Source organism: Streptopelia decaocto (assembly GCF_964273445.1).
Source record: "Streptopelia decaocto genome assembly, chromosome: 11".
In the NCBI taxonomy this organism is placed as follows: Eukaryota; Metazoa; Chordata; class Aves; order Columbiformes; family Columbidae; genus Streptopelia; species Streptopelia decaocto.
Window position 1 is genome coordinate 6,086,749 of NC_138666.1, and position 20,641 is coordinate 6,107,389.

General features: G+C 50.6%; 1 protein-coding gene across 2 annotated transcripts in view; it reads left to right on the forward strand.

Annotated features, from left to right (window-relative positions):
* The first annotated feature begins 8,657 nt into the window (after positions 1-8,657).
* Positions 8,658-20,641, forward strand: part of ANKRD11 (ankyrin repeat domain containing 11) — a 137,835-nt gene continuing 125,851 nt past the window's right edge. For both annotated transcript variants that reach the window (XM_082062792.1, XM_082062791.1), the window contains exon 1: positions 8,658-8,877. The gene's annotated coding sequence lies outside the window, so the exon portion shown is untranslated. The remainder of the gene's footprint in view (positions 8,878-20,641) is intronic.

A 20,641-nucleotide genomic window follows, 5' to 3' on the forward strand; every position in this document is an offset into this window, starting at 1 on the left:
AGGCCCGGCCCGGCCCGGCCCTGCACCGCGCCGCCAGCACCGCACAGCCCGGGCCCGGCCCGGCCCTGCACCGCGCCGCCAACACCGCACAGCCCGGGCCCGGCCCGGCCCTGCACCGCGCCGCCAACACCGCACAGCCCGGGCCCGGCCAGGCACGTCCCACGGCTCTGCCTTGGCCCAGGCCCAGGATCCTGCGGCCTGGCCTTGGCAGGGGCCCCCACAGCCCAGCCCGGCCGCCCCCACAAGGCCGCCTGTCCTCCACAGAGGAGCCTCAGGCCAAGCTCTGCCTGGCTGAATTCCCTGGAGCAGGCGGTTCCCACAGCCCAGCCAGGCCTAGTGCAGGCAGGTCCTGCAGCCCGGTCTTGGCCGGGCCTCTCCCAGGAGATTTAGGCAGGAGAAGAGCAAACAGCTGGGAGGAGCAATCAGGTTCCTGCAGGTGCGGGAGAGAGGCCGCGGCCACCCACGACCACCCACCTTCAGGGTGACAGCTCAGCTGGCAGGGAGAGCAGTCCCAAGCACACAAAAAGCCTGGCTTTATCACTTTTAGTGTGACCCACATGATTGTAACAGCTGGGAGAAGAAAGAAAACACCTCTGCAATCTCAGATTCAACAGAGACCAGCTCCTTCCCTTTGCAGCCAGTGCTGAGGAAGACTCCTGTTCTGATAGCTTAAGGTATGAATTAGCTCTGATAGAAAACAGAATTTAGTGTCGGCAGCTGAGCATGATGGATTAACAAGTATGCTTGGAAGTAAAACGAGTCAACAAATAAAAATATGTTTACATGTTTGCTCTTGGGTGGGCAGGTTAGCTGGCTCCCATGATCTATCTTATGTGGAGAGCCGTTACATTGTGTTTGACAACTCCCAGTAGCGAAGGAACAATGCGACTGACGCCGTGGGCATTTACAAGCGTTCTGGTTGTGCAGGGGCGCAGTTGTAGCAGTGGTGGAACCCCCCAGCGTTGCAGCAGAGCGTGGCAAGGTTAGGCGTGGTGTTAAGTTCCCTACGTACAGATATCACAAAGGTCATTGTATTTTAAGTCTCTGATCCTAAATCTTGTGTAATCTCTTTCTGTTTTGCACTAGCTGTGCACAGCAGAGTGGGTGGGCTCTGTGTCCTCTGCTGAATGTTTCTTTGGGGCAGGAAGGCATTTCAGAGCCAACGTCACCCCCTCCTGCCACAGTTACAGCCTTCTTGCTCTTCTGAAATGAACATTCTATTCACCAGGCCTGCAAGGCCGATCTTTCCTGCCCAATTCCTTCAATGTGCCTTCAAAAATTCATGTTTCTTTTTCTTCTCCTGTCTTGCTGCCCCAGATGGTTTGTGCAGATTTTTCTCCCTCCTTCCTGCCCACGTGTCTCCTCTCAGGTGGCTCCAGGGCAACCTTTAGGTACCATCACTGTTGGTACTTCTCCCAGCTCACCTGTCCTGAAGTATCTTGGGCATTCTTGAATGGGAGGTTGCAGGGCTACATAAAATAATAATAAATAATTATCTCCCTTCCCAGCAGGTCTGAATTAGCATCCTCTTTCTAGAAGAGTCTCTTAGGATGTTAATTGTCATCTGCCCCCTGGGATGTGTCTCAGTAAACCTTCTCCCAGCAAGGTCTATTAGCATGTTAATGTCCTCCTCACTCCTGGAAGTCTCTTTGTATCACTGGCTTAATCGTCAAACAGCTTAATTTACAGACACAAAATTAAACTGGTTGCAATTAATCCACACTGGCTGGCCGTAGCTGGCAGTGTCGCGGTGGGGAGGTGACAGTGGCTGTGCAGACACCAGTGGCTCATCTGCCCCGCAGATCCCGCCTGGTGCGGCCGAGCTGCCCAGGAGATGCTGTGTGGCCGCATTGCCACTCGTCTCTGCCCCACGGTGGCTCTCCTGCCACGAGGCTGGAGGCTGCGAAACCCACGTTTGTCCCCTTGGAGGATGTGAGGAGCCTGGTCTGACCCGGGCACACACAAAAGCAGAGGTGAGACAGGTGCTGCAGAGCTGTGGTGGGGACTGACAGCAGAAAAAGCTCTGGCTCGGCACTAGCAAGGGCAGAGCACAAGCCTCTGTTCTGTGCCAGCCCTGTTCAGGCAGGTGGCTGTCACAGAGCGTCACATCTTCATCCACCCTGAGGAGGGATCCATGGTGGGGGGTTATTGACACTCCAGCTGTTTGGAGGAGGAAACAGCTCCTTTGGAAATACCGACTGATGGGGAGGCTCCCTCCAGCATTGGCAGAGCTGAGACGCATGGGATCTCCAGTGCGGAACCATGGGATGGAGCAACCGCGGCACAGTGCGTTGGGAACCAAGGGGCTGTGGGACCCCCAGAGCCCCCAGCTGCTGCAGGACACCAACGCCACATGCATCCCACCTCCCCTTCGCTCAAGGCACGTCACACATCCATCGATTTTGTGATTAGACCTGTTGCTAATTAGGCGTGATCTATTTTTAAAGAGTTGCATCATTGAAATGGAATTACAGGCCGATGAGAAGTGAAGCATGCAGTGCAGACAGGACTTCACTGACTCCAGCCAGCCAGTCGGGTTTAACCATGCCTGCCTTTCAGCTTCACTACAGCTTCAGTGAAGACAAATCTGCACCCATTTAATGATGGAGGGCAACAAAAGCTGAACAGGTCCCAACTCCAGCACAGACCACCCAGCTGAGTCCGGGTGGGCTCACTGACTGCAAAAGCAGCGTTTCAGGTCTGTAGGGCAGCTGGGCTTTTGCTGTGACACTCCCAGCCAGCAGATGCAACCCTTGATGTGACAAAACCATCCTGAACTGGGAGGACTGGTTATCTACAGACACACTGGAGCTGATTCCTCCTCTCACACGGGCCTCAGAGGCAACCAGGTGGTGGAACACCAGGCAGGAGAGCTGGGGGGTCCTCGCTGGTGCCAGCACAAAGTGACACCAGGAATCAAGAGGTTTTGCCCTGTGTGCAGCCAGTGACTGCCACAGCCATGCTGCAACTTCAGCGTGGGCAGCTTGGGCTGCGCTGCGTATGCGGAAGTGAGCGCTGTCCCCTCTGCGTGAGCGAGAGGTGACCTTGGGAAAGGTGGCTTCGGTGGCTGCCCTCAGCCTGGCAACGTGCTCCTCTGGGAGTCAGCCAGCACGCTGAGAAAACAGATAGAACCTGATCCAGGCTTGGCCTCGCTGGGCTGTGCTCCAGCCATGACATCACTCAGTAATGCCACGTGTATTTACTACAGGGGAAAGGTGCGGGATTGGAGGCTGAAATCTCTGGTTTATCGCTGAGCAGGTCAGGAGCAGACAGCAGCATTAGCAGCCCCAGCCCTGGAATTTTCAGGCCAAGAGAAATCAGTTTCTACAGCCAACTCCTATATCCTGCTTTCGTGCTCCCTGTAAGACAATCTTGCCCCTGTTGCTCTTGCCCCCTGAGTCACAGGAAGCTCCTTGCAGATGCCACCAGCCCCTCAGCTGAGCTCAGGCTCATTCCAACCCAGCACTGTGCAAACTGAGCGAATGGATACCTGGAATCAGGTGGCCACTGCACTATCCACAGACTTCACATCAATAATGAATCAAAGGATTAAATGTAGAGCTGAAGCTGCTAGGAGGTAAAGTCAGACTTTTATTTAACAGATGAAGGCTCGCTGTGTTACCCACCAGGCCAGGACTCCTCTGGGCAGGACAAAACCGCACAGCTCGGCGCTGGACAGGAGGCCCCTGCGTGTTCCAGCAGCCCTCAGCAGTATGCATCTCTGTCACGTACCAGATGGGTTTTTTAGATTACTTCTTTGCAGATGACAAGTCAAGGTTAAGGGAAAGATGCTCCCCTTCAGCACAGCAAGGCCAAGTATCCAGGAAAGCCTTAGGCTCAGCAACAAAGGACACGCTTAAAAGACCACAGGCCTGTCCCTCCAGCACAGCAAAACTCCTCAGCAGGGCGAGCTCTGCTCAGCAGAGAGCCTTTTTGTACCAGCCAGCCCCAAACCATCACACTGTTCCTCCAGGAACAGCTTGGGATTGCTGCAAGATCCAGAGCTTCCCACTGCTGTGGCCAGAGCCACTTCCCTCCCTGCTCCTTGGCGCACACAGGGCAGCGCAGCAACCAAACGGCTCCTCCCGAGGGGCAGGGAGGGCCCCCAGCCCCACGGTGAGGCAAACTAAGGGGCACTGCGCCGGCGTACAAACTCTTATCTTTGAGTCATCTCTGAAGACCAGAGAGTTTCAGACAGGTAGGTGACAGATGGCGATAGGTAGGGGATCCCAGGGACTCAGCCAGTGCCTGAACTGCCTGCCAGTCACGGCTTATGTGTCACTAGAAAAGCAAAGGAAATGCAGGCATGAAGGAGCAACGCTCGACACGGGCACTGCCTGGCTCAGCTTGCAGGGACAGAGCAGGAGGAGGGAAACTCAAAGGCCACGAATGAGCAGATTTTTCCGCGGGAGTGCACTCCCCAGAGAGCTGCTGACGTGCGTGGAGCTCGGGAGAAGCCCTGGAACCCATCTGTGTGCGGGAGGAGGCTGAAGTCATCTCCAAACCCTGCAGACTGGAGGAGACCAGTAAGCTCCGAGCAACTGTCGCTCCACACCCCTGAAATCCAGAAGCAGGCTAGAAACCTAAAGCCTGTCATTAGGAATCATAAAAACAGTAATTAGAGCAGGACAGTCACGAGTTCACGCCTAGAACATCAATACAAGGCATTTACCCAGCAGCAGGGGCCCACTGCCCTCGGAAAGCATCCTCCTCCAGGGATGCAGAAGGCCTAAACCTCCACAGACTTACTGTCCGCACAGGCGTAACATCCTTTGGGAACCACATAAATAGATTTACTATCTACAGGAGCAGCTCAGAGCTTTGAGAGGCCCAAAAATGCTGCTGCTGTGCAGGCCAAGCGTGTGGTGTAGCATGGGAGTTAAATCAGGCCTTGGTGCTTCCCTGGGCTGGTACTGGACTCAGCTGATGACACTGCAAGCTGCACTGAGGAGTTAAACCTTCAGAAGAATGCTGATTTTGATACGAGTGAGCTGTTGCATTAGTTCAGCCTTATTATTTAATCACATCTCCTAGATCTGTGAGCAACCACCTCATTATCAAGCAGGGGAAAGCCCTGTCTTCTGTTTCTTAATGGCATCACAGGCAGGAGGGCTTGTCTTAAGTTGCAGTTGTCCTTTAACAACAAGAAAAAAATACAAGGATGGCTTAAGAGTAGTTTTATTTAAGAAAAATGAGATAGTGTGCAGAGTTAGGGAGGTTTCTGCTGCAGTATGCAGAGCACCAGCTCTGCTCCTTGCTGGCTTTCCAAATGGCTGATTTGTTTGCCAAAACCATCTCTCTTCATAATGTTCATAATGACATTACCTAAAACATAAGCCAAGCTTCAAGTAAAGGTTCTTCTCATAAAGATCTTCTAAAGTTTTATTCTCCTGGCCTCTCTGATGTTGGCACTGAGTGGTCACACAGGATTTACCCTGACATCTGACCGCAGCTGTCGTAAATCACACATTGTCTAATCTATTAAAAATAGTTTCCCATCTTCACGTTCTGATAGGAGCCGAAGCGGCAGAGAACGGCCCCCACAGTAACACACGGCGTATTTTTGCCCATATAATTGAAATGACGGGAGCTCAGCTGAAGTGGTGAGATATGAACATGGTTACCCATGGGCTGCAAAAGCCGATGAGCACCTGACACAGGTGCCAGTGCCAGAGATAGACAAGGAAAAGAGTAACAGAACAAGGACCAAAGCTCACAGAGCTCTGTGCCCAACATTAGTGTCCTTCTAGTTTGCTGTGACAGACAGAAATAGGCCTGAAAGCACATTCCCCAAGTGGCCTAATTTCTCTGCCCTCACACAATGTTCTCTTTCCTCCTCAGCACCAGAATATTTGTTTTATTTTAGGATTTGAGAGCTCACAACCTTTAGTGAAGGATAAAGGTGCTCAACAAACAACTCTAAGGTTGTTTGTTTTTTTTTTTTTTTTCTTTTCCCCTCTTAAGTATTACAATGAAGTTGCAAGGAGCAAAAGCCATCCCAGGATAACAAAACCAAGCAGGTTAAACATTCTCATCACAGAATTCTCACCTAGAAAAAACACGGAACAGCCCAAATTGAAATCATCCCCCCCTACTCCCACTGTTCACTTTCTTTCACCAAGTACTTTTAATGTCCCTCCCTGAAATAGGTTGATAATCCACGCTGTTGCATTCAAACAAAAAAAAGGTCAGGATGACAAAGCAAGCATCTAACTTCCACCTCAGCTCTGGATCTTTGACCTGGATGACATTCATGGTTGTCAATGAAGCCGTTACAGCTAACTATATTTAGGAAATGAAAAAACGTGTTTCCCCTCTCATCTACTAGCTCAGAGGCACCAGAGAGGCAAACACTTATTTTCAGCGAAGTATGACAAGAAGGCTAATGAAAGGAAGGACAAAACCACCCCAACAACCTTACTTTTGACTGGTTTAGTAGGTCTTATGGAGGAGGAAGATGAGTAGAGATAAAGACTAAGCCTAAGTAGAACACAGGACCAGCTTAACAGGCTCAGAATAAAACTCTCTCATGCTGTTATTTAACAGCAAAGTCGGACACGTGCTCCTGAGCTGCTCCTGCATCGCTGCCCAGCCCAGCAGAGAGATTTTTCTTCCCAGGGGACTCTTGGCATCCTCAGCACATGAGAACAATCCTTAAGGCTGCCAAATGTGCAACTGGACGTGGAATTGCAAATGCAGTTATGGGCCACACTCTTGGAAGAAGGGGAGTTAAAAACCCAGAATGATTACTGATGAGGTCACTGGCAGAAATAGTTTGAGAGCTGCTGCCCCAAGGGTTCCCCATCCCCAGCAACCAAAACAAACCCCAGTGACGCAGCTGCACAGGCAGCTGCCACCCACACCAGGGCACCTCAGCCACCCGCTCCGGGTGTGGAGCCGCGCACGTGTCCCCATTTGGTACCCGCTGTGACAATCCGCTCTGTAAACAGGATTCGACCCTGGGGATTGCACAGAACGTGCTTTACCCTGAGGAAATAAAGGGGCTCTGGCACTAGGTGTTTGGTATGAAACGCAGATACACAATGAACATTCCAGTCCTGCAGAAGGGTCACCCTGAGCTCAGGGCAGCTGCGTTTGAGTATCAGGATCTCCCAGCACTTCTGGAGTTACCGTAGTGCTGGAGACCACAAACGTAACCTGCAGGAACAGCGTGGCTGTCCGGAGACACGATGGCCTCGCTGTGGCTCGAGGCCCAGCGGCAGCCGGACAGGACAGGCACCGGCAGCATTTGCTCCGGTGCAGGAACTGCGGCGTCATGTGTCTGCTGGTCTGCATGGCACTGGCAAGCATGACCACGCTTACTTCTGCCACTTCCACGAGCCCAGTTGGACAAAGGCAGGCACCTAATCCAGCAAAAGCAACTATCCTTGTCTGCAGAGCCACGAGTTTTGTGGTTTAGAAGAGACCCTGTAAATAAAAACAGCACAAAGGACTCTTGGTGTTATGCAATCAGTGTTTGGAACCACAGGAAAAGGATCAGAGAAAAAAAAACAGGCACAACAAACACTGTCTGGTCAGAAATAAGTGACCTGTCCCAGGGCGAGAATGAGCAGAGCTGCTGTGACGCACCCGCGGTGTTCGGCGGACACCACCCGGGGGGCTGGCGGAGAGACCAGCGTGGCAGCTGGTGCCAAGGGACGGCATGAGGGCTGCACCCTGCGCTGCTGCACCACCCCTGCGCTGCTGCAGCGACACAGAAACGACGGTTTGTATCAGTAACTTCCAAGGAGTTTCACCTCAATATGGCCCCTTTTAAAAGCCAAAGCAAACATTTGGCATCAAGAACATTTGATGACCGAGGACCGGAGCCCCTAGCCCGCGACCCGCAGCGCGGTGTCCGTGGCAGCAGGCGGGCCCGAGATGCCGGTCGTTGCCGGTGCCGCCAGCCCCGCCGCACCGGAACGTGTGATCGACCGGCCCCCGCGCCCACCGGCGGCCTCTCCCCGCCCAGCCTGGCACCCGCCGTTCCAGGGCACGTCGGTGGCAAACGCGGCAACCGCGGGACCGGCCACGTAAAAACGGGGAGTGCCCGTTCGCGGTGCCTGGCACAAACAAGGGGCAGCGCCCGGTGCCGCGGCGGGGACACCCGTGAGGCGACGGGACTTCTCGGCTACGCGGGGGCCGCGGGCACAAGGGTGGGTTTGAACAACCGGCGGGGGTCCCGGAGCTCTAGGGAGAGCCCGGTCGAGACGGACGCGGGCCTGACCCTGCACCGCCCGCCGCCGCCGTCCCGTGCGGAGCCTCTGCTGGGCGCGCGGGCGCCGCGCAGCCGGGGCGGGTCGGACCCATCACGCCCCGCACGTACTGCGGGGCCGCGCAGCGGCGAGACCGACCCGCGCCCCGCCCCGGAAACGCCGTCACGCTCATGACCTCTGCAGAACCGCCAATGGGCGGCCGCGCCGTTAAGACACGTCAGCCAATGGCGGCCCGTCCCTCTCCGCCTTGCCCCGCCTCCCCGCTCCCGTCGGCCCCCGCGCGCGGCGCGGTGTTGGGGGGGGCTGCGCCGCCGCGTTTCACCTGCCTCCGTTCCCTCCACCCTGCACTGACGTCACGGCGGCGCTATCCATCCTTCCACCAATGGGGCGCGCCGACGCGGCGGGCCAATCAGCGGTGGCGTCTCAGCGGTGTCCGATCGGGCGGCAGCGCTGCGAGCCGAGGCCGAGCGCGGCGGGGCCATGGAGCGCGCGGCAGGCACGCGCCGCCGCCACTGCCCGCGCGCCCGCCGCTAGTCCCGCGCGCCCGCCGCGCAGCGTCGCCACTCACCCCCCCGCCGCCCCTCTATGCGGCGGGGCCGGCGGAGCCGCAGGCCGCGCTCCCCCGCCACGCTGCCCTCGGCCTACTAAGCGCCCAGCGCCGGTAAGGGGCGGCGGGGGGGTGAGGCCCAGGCGGGGGAGGAGGCTGCGGCGGCCTGGTGGGGGAGGGAGCGCGGCCTTGGTGGGGCCGGGGGTGCCGAGGGGGTGAGAGCAGCGAGGCCGGGGGGGCCACACGGGGCGGGGGGCGGACACCGGGGCCGGGCCGCGGGAGAGCGACGCGTTGAAGGGTGGAAGAGGACGGAGCGTTTTGGGGGTGGCGGAGGAGATTCGGGGCTGTTGAAGGCGAGAAAGGGCTGGGGGGGGGGGACTGTGCCGTGGGGAGGGTTTGGGGGGCTCACAGCTCAGGGGCTGGTAAATATCTGGGGTGCGGGTGTCTGTGGGAGCCGTGGGGTGTGTTGGGGGTGGAGGGACCACGGGGCTCTGGGGGTGCCCGTCCTCCTCCCCGCCGGTGTTTCTGGGGGGACATGGCAGCGCGGGGGGGGGCGTGGGGGAAAGCGCATTTTGGGGTGAGCGCTGTGCGGGGAGGAACAATACCAAAAGTTGTCTGAAATGGTAATTTCCGTTTCCCATTTCATCATCCCTGGGTAGGCGTTAGCTCTGCTGGGAGTGCGCAGAGGATGGAGCTGAACCCAGCTGCCCCAGCCGCGCTTATTTATTTATTTTCCAGTTTAATCTTTAAATTGCTCGGTATTTTTCTCCTCGGAGAAGCCTTTGTGTGTGGGGAGGGGCCGCTGGACACCTTTGCCCCTTAGCAAAGAGACAAAAAAAAAAAGATTGAACCCAAAACAGCTGCACTTCTGCAGTCCAGAATGAACCTCCCCCAGGCCAGTGGATTGATGGCGTGTTTAGAAAGGCAAATCGCCGCTCTCCCCCAAAGGAGCCCTCCGTGCCCTCTGCCCTTTCCCAGAGAGAGCAGCTGTCCGGCGAGGGGCTGTGCGTGCGGTGGAAAATCGGCCCCTTCATTGAGGCACAAGAGCCGGTGTGTTTACGGGTTGGCTTCTACTCCAAGCTTAGGGATGTGTTTTGATATCCAGTTGCAGGAAAGGGTTCCTCCCCCCTCCTGGTTTTGTACACAAAGTGCTCTCTTACCGCTGGGGACATGGCCCTATAGGCAGAGAACAAATTCCAGGCAGCTCTTGAAGCAAAATTCCCTCCTGAGATGGCTTCTGAAATTGGGTATAGACTGCCTGTGTGTTTTTTTTTTTCTTTCTTTCCTGTGTAGGCAAAGACATTTAGCTGAAAACATCATGCGGATGTAATGCTTTGTAGTGGCTGTATGCTTTCTTGAAATGCAGGAATTTGTATAAATGTAAGGAACTTGGAGTTGAATGAATTTTTCCCTTTTTTCTGGTTTGTTCATAAAATGGAACATTTTTATATAATCACTCTAATTATTTCCTTTTTTCTGGGAGAAAAAAAACTCTTCATGGAGTCACGGAGAGGGAAAAGGAGATTAACTGTCGTGTGTTTTCAAATGGCATTGGTACGTTCTTTTGTGTTTGCGCTACGAGGAACTAAATATTTGACTTGATTAACTTAAAAAGTTGGCGTTTATACAAAATGGATTTACTGACAGATTGAAGGCGCGTATTGGAGCGCTTTGAGATGGTTGTGGTGGGAGGGTTTGAAGTGCTGCGTGGGGCCAGAGCTGCACTGGCCCCTCGGGTCTCCACAGGGAAACTCGGCCCCTTGTGCCCGTCAGGCGTCTCCCTGCAGCTGCCTGACCTGTTTTCTCGCCCTGGGAAGCGCTGAGGCCGTGGAAGATCTTGCTGCAAGGAAGGAGGGTGGGTCTGTGCACGGTCCTGCCACCTTCTCACGTCCGTCCCCAAATCAAAGCCTTGCCTGCGCTCCTGTGTCCGTCTTGGCGTCTGCTCTCGGTGCCTGCGCCTTGCAGAGCTCAGCTTTTCTTTGTGCTGAGCCGCTCCAGGTGTCTGTGGCTCCGGGAGGTGGTGCGGGAAGGTGTGAGACGTGCTGGGGCACATCTGTGTGTCCTCCCTGGCTCGGGGAGTCTGGGGCTGTGTGGCGGGCGAGCTGGGACTCGCGGCCCCTCCGGACTCCGAGTAAGAGCCGAGGGTTTGCTTGCAAACCCCACAGCAGACAGAGCTGCCCATGCAGTGAGTAGTATGGTGGAGTCAGGAGCACGTACGAGTTTCTGCCCCCCAACTTGAGCAGTTCCCAGCTATTTTCATTGCTTATTTCTGCTCTAAACAGCCGTTCCAGGAGCCCTGGTCATGTAGGCGTTAGCGGCTTTGACAGGCTGGAAACTGGAGATGTTACGTTTAGTGTTTCACAATTGTTTTTACCGTTCAGTTCTGCTTCTGCTTTTAAAAATGAACTCTTGTCCGTATCTCCATTTCATCAAAAACATTGCGCAGGGTGAATTGATTATTAGTGTTATTCTTTTTTTACATGCTGCTTTTTGTTGTAATGTTGTAATACCGTTTTCTCAGACTGAAAACGTAGAGGTGAATGTTGTTTTAGAATGGGGGAAGAAAACTCAAAAAAAAAACCAAAACCAAAACCCAACAAAGCACAACAGCCCCAACAAAACAAAAAAACCTCCAGTGAAGCCCTGGGCTCCATTTCTTCCTTCGTGTGTGGCAGCCAACCTGTTAAGATTATTTTATTTTCTACTTATATTTAGATTGACTAAGTCTCCAAAAATGCTCCAAAGCAAAGCGGAGCGCATGGCGGTGTCGTGCCGCGTTCTGTGCTGCTCAGCAGAGCAGACAAATGTATTTCTCTGGGGTCAGCGAAGACTCGTCGTGTTAATCAATACTGAACCAGCAGCGTTCCCTTTGCAGTAACCCAGATGCAGAACCTACAACTGGTGGTGATTATTTTAACTGTGTAATTGTAACATGGCTGCGTGATGACAGTGTTTCCTGCAGATACTTCAAAGGAGGGTTCCTGACAAGTATATCTTTACAGCGTTTAATCTGTACTCTTTGTCTTTATGTTGTGGCTTTTGGACATGTGTTTGAAGTACTAAGTTTTTTATTTTTTTTTTCCACTCCTGTTTTTCTGTACATTAGAAGGTGGCAATACTCTGTAATAATGAAGTGTCTCAAGTGTGGGAATAGACCCAGGATTTAGGGGACTCCCACGGTGGCTTGTTGCTTTTGGTTAGTTCTGGATCCATGCAGTGACTAAGGTAAAAACTAGGAAGAGCTTCAAGTTACTGTGAGGAAATGCCAGTATGTTGTTTTTTTTTTTTTTTTTTTTAAAAAAGTGCTTGAATCTTCTCTAAGCCTGTGTGTGGCTTTGTTTGGGGAAAAATAGGTTCTGTGGTGACCTGAGTCTTAACTGGGACAGTCTAATTACTCAGTGAAGAAATCCTTCTCGGAGGAAAGGAAATGCCCAGGACCAGCGCTGGTTAATTACATTTGGTAAAATTACCCGGTGATGACTTAGTGAGGAGGTTGGCCCCTCTCCCTCCCTCTGTGCCGAGTACCTGAATTTCAGGCTCAACAGTCTGCCTGCTGGATTGAAATTCTTCCTCGGTATTAAGATTTAATGGTGGTAGATACCTAGCAAGTAGTGGCAGGTATGGCTGCTTTTCAGTACAGCAAAGCAAATAATACTTGGAAATATTTACATGGTGGTTGTTATTCTAATCGTATTTCCTTGATGAGGCTCTAGTAAAGGTGGTTTGTCTGCTGCCTCCATCGCGAGTGCGAACTGTGTGTATTGTGGTTGTAAAAGGCTGTGGAGAGAAACTGGTGTCTCCATAGCAAAGATTTTAGTATTTCGTGATAAACTCATATATATTTTTACCCCATCTAATTTAAAACTGTCTGCACGATGCTTTACAGGAATGATTTGTATGCAGCTTTTAAATATTTTCTCTTTCCTGCAGGAGAGATGAGAGGCACAGAGCTGCTGTTGGAGGGTGCAGAGCGCTGGGATTCTCAGCAAAGTGTCGGGTCATTTGTATGCCACTGGCGCACGGTCATAAAACATCCTCGCATAAATGTTAAAGGGAAGCTTGTGTAGTCAATTATTGGAAATCACCAGCATCCTAAACAGTGCGGATTTGTGCAGCCAGAGCCTTGTGGGATGTGGGTGGGCAAACACTGTGGAGGGACAGGGACCATCAGCCTGGCTTGGAGTGGGTTCCACTGTACCTGGGATTTTCAAGCTTTCCTGTGTGAGAACTGGTGTTTTCTGGTGTATTTTCTCATGCAGCTGTTGGGTATTTAAAGATCTTAATGGGAGTCTGGGTGGCGGTGCCAGCTTCATCTGTGGCCGGTCACAGGTGATGCCAATTTGTAATCCTTTACAAGAATATAAAAATAAAAAAAATAAGAAGCAGCTTAAATGCTAATAGTGAAAAATCTGTTCAGCATGCAGTGTGTGTGTGTAGAAAGCGGGCGCGGCGTTGGGCTGGGGAGTCTGTCAGCTGAGGGCTTTTAAAAATCAGTTCTAATTTTTATGCTGTATATGGAATGGCTAATCCCATAAAAGCCTCGCACCTTTTGACAGATGAAACGCTGTTGCTCTTAACTTATTTGAGCAAAATATTTTTATAGACGGTATTAGCTCTGTGGCTCCGAGGGTAATGCGGTCCTTACACGAGAAAGATCTTGCTTTGATCTGACAGCTTTCAAGATCCATTTCCAATCACTGAGTTCCATTAACTCTGTTTATAATGGTGCCCTCAGACTTTTTTTTTTTCCGTTTATGTGACTCTTTAGGGTGTTAACATTTCTGCATATATGAGTTCTGTTTAATAAACCGAAAGAGTAATTGGGGTCAGAAAAAGAAATAATCCTGTTAGAAGGTGCGGTTAATTCTGTCAGGTGTTTTGGGCTCCAAAATTCCTCCCCTTGATTCTTCAGTGTTTTCCCCCAAATTGTAGGATGTAGAAAAATGATCAAATCGCCACCAAAAGAGGCCAGTGGGGCAGGGTGGTCCCGTCTCTCTCAGCACCGCTGGCTCTGCCAGACTGCGCTGTGAGGACCCATCCTGGCCCTTCCTGCCGCTCGCACTTTTTGGTAGTGAAAGGACACGAGCTCCCCAAAAGGACTTGCGAAACCCGTGTCTCTTCCACTTAATTTTCATTTTCTTCCGTGCGTGGTGTGAATAAGTTGTTCTGCTTGTTGTGAACAGAGGCTGGAATTGTGTTTTGTGAAGGCCAGGGAGTTGGGGATGCTGCCCCAAATCATCGCGAAGCCTGGGCAGTCCTGGTGGAGCGGGGTGAAGCAGCTGCTGTAGCAGCAGAAAGTGCTGCTTTTTCTAGGTCAGGGTTGAAGGGCTGTCAGGGCGGTGATGTGGAGCATATATTACTGTCTGCATTGTCCCTGCCATATGGATGTGTGCAGCGCTGCCCTTGGCATTCATGCATTGAATTATTTATCCTCTAAAAATCCATAGGCAGCCTTGCTTCTCCTGCCTCAAAGAAAACCAAACTTATCCCATTAGTGTTTTTAAAATAAACCTTCCACTGTAAGTCATTGCAGTGGCAGGTGCAAACTATTGATTGTATATTGTGTTTATATTAGTAAACCAAAGGTTACAACATTCGACATTGCGTGGAAACGTTGAAAGATTAATTCTGCTGTTCAGTGCAAGAGTGTTAGTGCTTGTGCTGGGTTCATATGTGAGTGAAGTCCATGCCTGTTTCTTCTTTGGCAACAACATTTACAGGCTTTGAAAATGGAAATGGGAGAGAACTTTTTAGCATGTGTAAAAGCAGCTTTGTCTAAGCTCTGTATTTTTTCAAGAGACTGACAGCTTTGCAGTATAGAAGAGGTCTAAAATAATTTACCTTTACAGCAGCATAATGCAGCTAAAACTGTATCACAGGCATGGCAAAGAAGGGAGATGTTACCCTGTAAAACGTGCACCGTGGTCCACAGGCAGCCTGGGCCAGATTCTGGAAATAAATACTGTGCTGTGCTGAGTATCTTGATAGGAAATAAAAGTATGTGTAATTAGGAACTCCTAAAAAAAATTACATTAAATAGCTTTAAAGGAAAATAAGGTGAATGGAGACTTCATTATTAAGTATAAAATTCGTAACTGCAGCTCCTGGTGCATCTTAGTTTTCAATAAAGCAGCCGTGCAAGTGCTCCCCTCCCCCTGTGCACAGTGTTATCAGCTTATCTGGGCAGGAGTTCAGAGCCGTAAAAACTATATCCTGCTTACACCTTCCTGCCTATCCTATGACCTGCTCTGTGTAAACAAGTTGTACCAGGAGCTCCACATTACTAGTGAGTAGCTGGATTTTCCGCAGGCCGGTTGGGGCTGGGAGCAGCCAGGCTGAAGTTCCACCAAGTTCTCATTGGGAATGGTGTCCTGAGAGCCGTGACAGAGCTGGTGTCGTGCTGGCTGTGGTGGTGCTGGGACCCTGGGAAAAGCCATCATCTTTGGGGTAGACTTCACACTTTGGGTGTTTTCCACATTGCACGGCGTGATGGCTGTTGCAGATTGTTGTAAGGACACAGGCCGCTCGCTGCACCGACTGTCCTTCTGCCGCGGCATCGCGCCTCGGATGGACTGAAGATGTAAGCCTATTTATAACGCACTGCTACAGTGATATCTTTAGATAGCTGGATAAGATTAGCCATGCCGATGCTGGGAAGAGATATAGGTAGATGCGGGGAAGGGGGGTGTGTGTGGGGGAAACAAACATCCTGCCCATGGCTGGTGGTTTAAATAGCACCGGCTGAGCTGGTGCTCTAGTTACAGGCTTTGGCTGCTTCCCACAGCGAGCTGTCTCCTTGGTTTCATCTTGCAGCGAGGCACAGGCAGACACGCTTACCCAACGAGATCGTGGGTCTGCGACAAGCAAGCCTGTGTGTTTCCATGTGTAAAACTACCTTTCTGAGCAGTCCCAGAGTTGAATGCACTAGCCGGGTTTGACGAGGAAATTTGCGCTCCTTGAACATTGACCTTTGACTCCAACTCTTTGTCTTACCAGCTCAGAACGGACATGTGAGAGTATGCAAATTTTGAAAATGAGGAGAGCTGCTACCTGCAGTATCTCCTCTGGGTTCCTTCCTGGCTGTAGCTGCCCCTTGTCCCCACAGGGTGCAGGTGGTGGCCGTCCCGCTCGTGCTGGGGACGCTCTGGCTTTGCCAACAGCCTAGGAGTCTCCTGGGTTTGTGACCCTTGTCTGAGGTGCCCGGCATGACTCAGAGCTGCTCTGTTGTGGCGAATTAAATCACCTTCCCATGTGATCAGCGCTGGTACTGGGATGTTAAACTTGTTTTGTGGGGAGAGCTGGATTGCCTTTGAGTTAGCCCTAAGAGATCAGATGAGAAGTCAACTTTGTGGCTTTTTCCTGGTGTGCTGAGTAGTGCTTCTTAATGAGAAAGCTACAGGTTGTAGTCTTAAAATGCTGAATTTCCTTCAGCAGTCTGCTCGGTCTGCTGACTTCCTCTGCCTCACCCACCATCGTGTTTCTTCCCCCTTCAGTCTGTCCCTTCCCTCCTGTGGTAGAGGTTCTGCTCGGCTCTGCTCTCGCCTTGGTCCTCCTCATCCAGGCTTCTTGTCTCTAATTTTAGCCTGTCTGCCTTTTGACGTTCCCTCCCGTCTGTTCCTGCCTTTCTGCTTTTCTCTGAATCATCCTCTCCAGATCTGGGCCTTGTTTTCGCATGGTGGGAGGAAACTGCTTGAGAATGGAGTGAAGCTGCAGGAGGTGAAGGATCTGGGGGTGCGGAGACTTCTGCCAGGGATGAGATTTTGGGGTGCTGGCAGTGTCAGGTCTGTTGTTGTATGCCTGTTGTGTGGCTTGTCACTGTCACCACCTATTGTCTGTGGTTAGACCGGCTCTTTGAATCTTTGTCATATGGATTTGTCGTGTGTTTAAACAATAGGACTCTTTTCCACCATGTTACCAGTGATAGTTGTAGGCAGAATTTACTCTTAGGGAGCAGTGAAGGGGATGGCAATCTGCAAGAATCCTTCTGATGGTGTATGCACAGAGCTGTTACCTTGACCGTCTGATGCTAATTCACTCCATGCAGGCTGCAATAGAGCCGGGTGCACGGCAGGTCTGGCAGTCCCCGATCCCCTGTACTGGGGCACGAAAGCTGCAAGCCCTGTGTTGCTTCCCTGGAACTGTATTTCACGTTAGCATGTGTTTGCTTACATTTACAGAGAAAATGGCTTTTCCGATGCAGATGTGTTTTTGACACAGTAAGCCGGTTCTCTGCAAAAGGCTGAGGGTACCCGACCCCCAAGCTTGGCATCCCAAAAGGTGCCTTGACCCGGTGGGATCCACCTGCGTGAGGATGGTGCTGCGGGCATGATCTCATTTGTGCCCAGAATATAAATACTTGCTGCTGCAGACATGCAGCCTGTGGTTTTAGAAGCACATTTGTGAAAACAACATTCAGCCCCTCCACTGCTGCAGCAAAGAGCTTCAGCAGAAACCCAATCCTGGCAATTAGGGAAGGTTTTAAAAGGAACCTAGCAACTGCTACTGTAGTTCCATTTGCAGATTTGTTTTTTTTTTAGCCTAAGGTTTGTAGCTGTTTTCTTTGCGTTGTGTGGAGACAGTCTGCGTATCTCTGTAGAAAGGTGGAGGGAGTCGTGGTTGTGCTGAGATCAGTGACTAAATGAGCTGAAATGCTGGTGGTGCCGCCATGGGCTCTGCAGCGAGCGCGGCGCAGGGACTGGGGTGGACCTGCCAGGGTGTGTTGGGTGTTTGTGGGGAACCCGAGCTCACCTCTGCGGAGTTTTGTTACTTTCTGACCTGACTTGCTTGTGTCAACAGTCACAGCAAGTGATTAACGAATGGTGCTTTCCCCGAGCGTGGTTATGTAAAATGTTAATATGCCGCGTTTTTTTCAGATTGGCTGTATAACGTGTGCAGGGCTTTAAGCCGAACTTCAAAGAAGGTAGTTTGCTTTATGGCTGAACCTATGAGCAGTTTTATGTGCAGGGTGGAGTGAACTTGTGGAGAATATTGCAGTTTTCCCACTGTCATAAAAACTTATGATCCTCATGATTCGAGTATTGTTCTGTAGGTGGAGGCACGAGGCAGATGCAGAGGTCGGGGAGCACGTACGGAGCAAGTTCAGATGTGCCAGCGGAGTCAATGGCGCCTTCTGTGTTCCCAGCTTGCTGAAATGGGTTCAAAAAGCGCCTTGTGCTCTTTCTGAGTCTTCCTCAGAAGCTGCACCTGTGTTACCCGCGAACACACAGCCCATTTCCATGGGAAAGGAACTTGGCAGGGGACGTGAGCCGTGGCTCAGAGGGGGCTTTTTTCCAATGCACTATTTTAAAGCGTTCTTAAACGTGGCGTTTCAGAGGGGAAAAGAGACTGATAGTCAGTTTATAACCTACTTTCTTTCTTTGGGCTTTTCTTTGGGGTACGAGCCAAATGAATTAAAAAAAAAAAACAAATAAGTGGCTACCTCTTGAATGAACCTCATTGCAATTTACTGAATTCCTGCTTCAGAAGACATTTAAAAACTGAGTTATTCCCTAAAAAAAGGACTGCTGAGGCTAAGTGTTTGTGGTAGGAGAGTAAGATAACCTTTTAAAGCCTCAGTTGTGGGCTTTTCTAAAAGTATCTGGTGGAGGATTCTCATTGACCTGTGCTGCTTTTGAACCTGGGGAGGTACAAGACTCTCCGAGCTGTAGAGTCAACGCTGCAAATTCTGAGCTATAAACCAGTTTTCAATAAATAAGTTATAGCTGATTAAAATAAGTCACTATTCCAGTTTCAGTCAGATCTCTATAAATATTCTGAGTGCCTTAGTCTCTTGTTTAAAACATTTTCTCCTGGGATGAGGAGGTACAAATATGCTCTTTGTTTGCAGCCAGGAAAATTAAAGGATCACAACATTCAAAAATGTACATGCTAGATCTTCTGAAAAACTGTTCCTTAAAGGATGTATACTAGATCTAAATGTGCAAATACCTTTGTTAAGGTGGTTTGTTTTCCATTCTGTTAGCTTGGAGAATTCTGAATACATTAAAACTTGAAGAAATAAAAAAAGACTACGATCCTTATCTTTGGCTGATCCATTAGCTGTTCCAGCCTTTTATTTATTTTTGTAAACACATGTGTGAATGTAAACATTCTATCCAGAATGGCCTTGCAAATGTTTCTGCATTAACATATATTGTCATGGAGAATAATTTTCATTTAACTGTAATTTGCTTTATATTTTCCTCCACGGTTGCCCTGGCAACGCGGTCCGATGTGGCGGCTGCTCAGAGCTGGGTGATGCTTTGCTCTCTAATGGACCTCTGTTAATCACCGCCCTGCTCACCCGAGGAACTGGGATTATTTGCAGCAGGCACTTTATTTATATAAACTTGTAAGATGCCTGTGGTACCTCAGCTTAATATTCACAGTTATCAAGGGTGCTTTTCTGTTTTGCAGAAGTTTTAGGAACTGTCTATGGTGATTGTGGAATTGATATATATTTACTTAAATTTAATGTCTCTTAGACTTCATTTTCAATTAATTTGCTGTAATAGCCTGACTAGCAGTGCTCTTTGCTGTGGCTCGACTTAAGACATTAAATGTCTGAAACACGGCGATGAAACATTTTTGTCCTTTTCTATGCATAAAAAGTTGAGTTGCTTTTCCTAATGATGTGTCTGTGCCTTCCTGGGGGTGGTTGCAGCTGGGTGAACACCTTTCGATCTCAAATGTGGCACCTGAGAGCAGCTTTGGCCAGCACTGGTACCAGAGCACTTAGTCACACTTAGAAGGAAAAAACTCAAAACCAAAACAAAACGCCAAATATTTCCATTTGGCCAAGAGCAGGTAGAAGCAGGGGGAAGATGGATTTTAGTCCCATTTGTTGCCCATCTCTGGATTTGGGGTCTATTTTGCACGTCTCCTTTTTGGCCACCGTGTCCACCTTGTGCTGTGGCTGCTGTTCTTACCTGTGCCCATGTTTCCCTCGGATTTCCTGCTGCCCGTGCTCGGATGCCTGATGTTCTAGGGTACGCTGAGGAAACAGAAGGTCTCTGGATGGCTTGTTGAAGCCTTGGAAGGACCTGCTACCGAGATCTGAGTCGTGGTGGCATTGGTTCAAGCTGAACTTGTCAATTAGCAAGTGATTCATTTTTGCTTAATAGATTGAGCTAAAGGAGAGAAAAATCAACCACATGGGATTCTCTTTTGTCTGTGTACTTTCATGGCAGAAACCTTAAATTGCAACTTAGAGGCTTGAATTCCACTTGCCTCCCCAGAATCCTCAAACTGAATTTTTAGGTTGGTTTTAGGTCTTAGAGGAAATGTGTGTGTTGGCCCTTTGCTGCTCTTCGGGGTGAGACGCCCAGTGTTGGTTACGCAAGCCCGGGTGACTCCGGCACGTGGACGCGTTTGGGTACATATGGTCTCACAGCTATTTCTCGGTACTTTACAGAAGGAATTGAGTAACATTTGGTTCTATAATGCTGCATTAAGAAACCAGGCGTTTTTTCCTGCAATGCCGTATAAACAAGTGCTGATGACATCCTATTTAAAGCATTTGGAGGGGGAAGGGCTGACTCCAGCTTTATTTTTCTTATACCTACACACCATATTTTAGTAGAGTTTTGCTTGCCGTCCGTGAAAGCTGTGCGCTGGTATAAATTGGCTATTTTTTTTAAGGCGTATATGCACAGTGGTGTGTGTACTTTGTTCCTCAGCGCTGCTGCCCTGTGCCCATCACTGCGTGGCTCATGCTGGTGCGTTTTTGCCGATGTGAGTTGTAGTCCGAGGCTGATCTCATTTTAATAAAAGTCTGAGAAGTGGCTGGGCTGTAGTCAGGAGTTTTGGGTCTCCTGTAGACACCTTGCATCCCTCCCCTTTTTTTAATGTCACATAAATGCGCAGAATTGACCATTAA